Raw genomic sequence first — 3,142 nt, 5'->3', positions numbered from 1 at the left:
CAAATGTACTACTCAATTCCATTTTCAGTCCCAATGTATTTAGTATGCAGTTCAAAGATGGAAGCAAGTGGCACAACTAACAGCCTTTGTTGTACCAAGACTCATTTGCTGGTTGTCAGTAGGTGTGTGTAACAGGACCAGCATTCTTGGGATGGCTGTAATGCCTCTGGGGTCATGTGGCTCCTGTCCTGCTCTAGCTTTAGGAACCTCACCCTTCATTTCTGCCAGCCACACCTTGATAATCTTAGTTAATTTTAGAAAGGGAAGCCGCCCAAGGGCCCTGGAGTAAGTCCTGTCCTTCCTTCCTGCCAGTGGATCCTTCTTGGACCCGGATAGTCCCAATATATCCTTCTCATTAGGTGGGCCCTCCTGGCTCATCCATGCCCCAGGGCAACTGCTGCCTTGTGGGCTATTTGCAGCCTCTTACTTCCCCTATGGCCATGCCCATGCCTCACAGATGTTGCTGTTTAGTTGCCCTCAGCCTTCCCAGCTTCTGTCCCCTTCTCACTGAGCTTTCTAGCTTCAGCCCACTGTGTTGGTCCTGGCATCTGGGCTCCAGCTCTTGTCTATGTTGTTGTTGGGGCCCTCAGCCCTGGTCTCATACCTCTAGGGCTGTGGTCCACCTGACCTATTTTTGCCTCCCTAGGCAGTGGACCCCTGACCCTAGTCTTGCTTCTTTAAGGCTTCAGGCCCCTGGCCTTACTTTCTTGCCCTCCTCAGGCTCCTCACCCACTCAGGCTGCAGGCCCCTGGCCCTGGCTTTTGCCCAGCCCTGGACCCCATCTTCAACCTGCTCTAGGAATACATTCTTCCCTGTAACAGGAGGGCCTTCTAGGGGGTTCAGTTTACCTTTGGCCCACCCACCTGTTTCTGGGCCAACTGCCCACCTTTTCATCTGCCACACTTTGTAGTTAATTGATTAATGATCTTAATTAGGCAGGAGGCTGCCCATTTCTTGCCCTAATGCCAGGGGGCACTATCTGCAGCTCTGTTCTTCCCCTATGCCATAGCCCAAGCCTTGCAGATGGTATTTATAAATTCCTCTTTATGTTGGGGTCTCAGCCACTGTGGGCTTACCCCTTTTATCTCTAGCTAGGCCTATCAGCCAAAAAAATCCACTAATCAGGGCTTGACTCCAAGGCTCTAGCTATCAAAAACTCACTTGGGCTCCTGTGCCCTCTCTGGGGGTCCACTCATCCCTGGATACTGCATCCCCACTGGCATTGAGGCCCCCACACTGCAGTGGGCCCCTAATGAGGCTTCCTCTTTTCCCAAATAGCCTGAGCCCAGTCCTCCAGTTATTAACATCCAACTCAAACTATAGGCTTCTATGGCCATATAATGGAAAAATAATAGTAAAGAAATAAGAGAGACAACAGGCCTGCTACTGTAGATGATCATGCTTCTGGCTCACAGCATGGTACAGTCTTCTGAAGAAGTCTGCAGCTGCAATCACAACACCATAGTCCCTAAAAGCCCCTCTTTCTGCTGCCCCCCGGCCTTCTCCACTCACCATTTATAGGGTTCTGGCCTTCCCCCTTCCTGTCACCTGACTGACTCACAGGGCTTGAACCTTAACCCCTACTTGACCAGCTGGCCGTGACTGGAAGGTTCTGGATTTAAAGGGACCACCCTGTCTCTTGGTAACAGGGCTAGGGTTCCCTGTTACATTCCTCAAACCCAGCAATTTTTTGGTCAGGTGACTCTTGTTGCCACCTGCAGGGGTTTCTTATCAGGGCTTGGGAGCTTACAACTACTGCTCCAGCTCGGTCCTTGGTGCCTGGCTAGGCTCTGCCCTATTGTCCTACTGCAGTGCAGCTACCCCTGCAATAGACACTCCTAGCCTTTGGCATCTAATTGCCTGCTGTCTTACAGCCAGTTTACTCGGGGCAGTGGTCCCTTGACCGGCTGCAGGTATTCCCCTTTTCCTTAATGTGCAGCTCTCTGCCTAGCTAAGTGCTTCATTACTATCTACTCCTTTGCAGCTAACCTCTGTTCACCTGCCTGGACTCTATCTACTGCAAGTTTTTACCTTAAAGTAACAGGAATATTAGGCTCCCTATTACAGTGTGTATCAGCTTATAACGGTCTACAAAGACCTTCCCATTCTGGTATAATTTTACATAAAATTGCATTGTATAAAGCACAGAACATAATGCAGTCACACTGTTAAAGATTTTGGAGTGCAAATGAGTTAATGAGCAACACCATGCTGCTTTCAGTCAGCCAACGGTACCTTCTGTCACCATCTACACTTGTTTAGAGCTGTCTTTTGTCTTGCTGGCACATCTCAGAATTAGGCTTGATCAGATAATACAGAAAGAATATGCTAGGTCACCTAAAATTTTATTTGGCAGAGATGTCTTATTAATGACTGTTACAAGGTGGAGGGAGAGGAACAGTGCTGCCCACACTGGAACTGAATTTACTGAACAAGTTAGCATCATGCATCCCTAATGGGCATCACATATACATGTCTGTGAATATGCTGTGGTGAGATACCTAAGGGTGATGTCCCGGGGGGATGAACCAAGCCCCAGTGTCACGGTGGGCCAGGGTGGCAATTAGACACAAAACAGGCCGGGTTTTTGGTGAGGAGAACTGAGGCACAGAAGCGTATTGGTTTCATGAACAGGGTGAAATTTATTTGACTTACGCTTAGATGCGTAGGAAACAATATCTTCAGTTACAGTAACAACGAATATAACAGAGGGGGTCTGCTGGCCCATGAGGTTCACAGTGAGCATGTGGCTGCCCACTGTTAGTCCCAGGGTTTGTCAACAGCTCATGAATTGGGAAACAAACAAACAAAGCTGTAACGAGTAGAACGATGTGACGTGACGCCAGTCCCAGATGATGGACAATCAGGTAGTCGGAGAATAATGCCAAGGTCAGGATGCCGAGATGACAAGGTGAAGTTGTAGTGGGATGGTCCAAATCGTAGTTGGTAAGTGGTGAAGATCAGTCAGAAACCAGGAAATCAAAACCGCAATCAATCTAGTAGCACAAAGTGCCAATCAGGGAAGGAGATCAATAGGCCCTAAAGCCTGACTGCGAGACAGTCCCTGAAGCACCAGCCTCTGTCTCCAGTTAGTGCGATCTCCCCCCAGAAGGAGAGGTTCATTAGCCTTAAAAATGAATTT

The sequence above is a fragment of the Crocodylus porosus genome, unplaced genomic scaffold (genome assembly GCF_001723895.1).
Source record: "Crocodylus porosus isolate Cpor-Errol unplaced genomic scaffold, CroPor_comp1, whole genome shotgun sequence".
NCBI classification, from domain to species: domain Eukaryota; kingdom Metazoa; phylum Chordata; order Crocodylia; family Crocodylidae; genus Crocodylus; species Crocodylus porosus.
The sequence above is the reverse complement of the archived record's forward strand: the minus strand, read 5'-3'. Positions refer to the sequence as shown.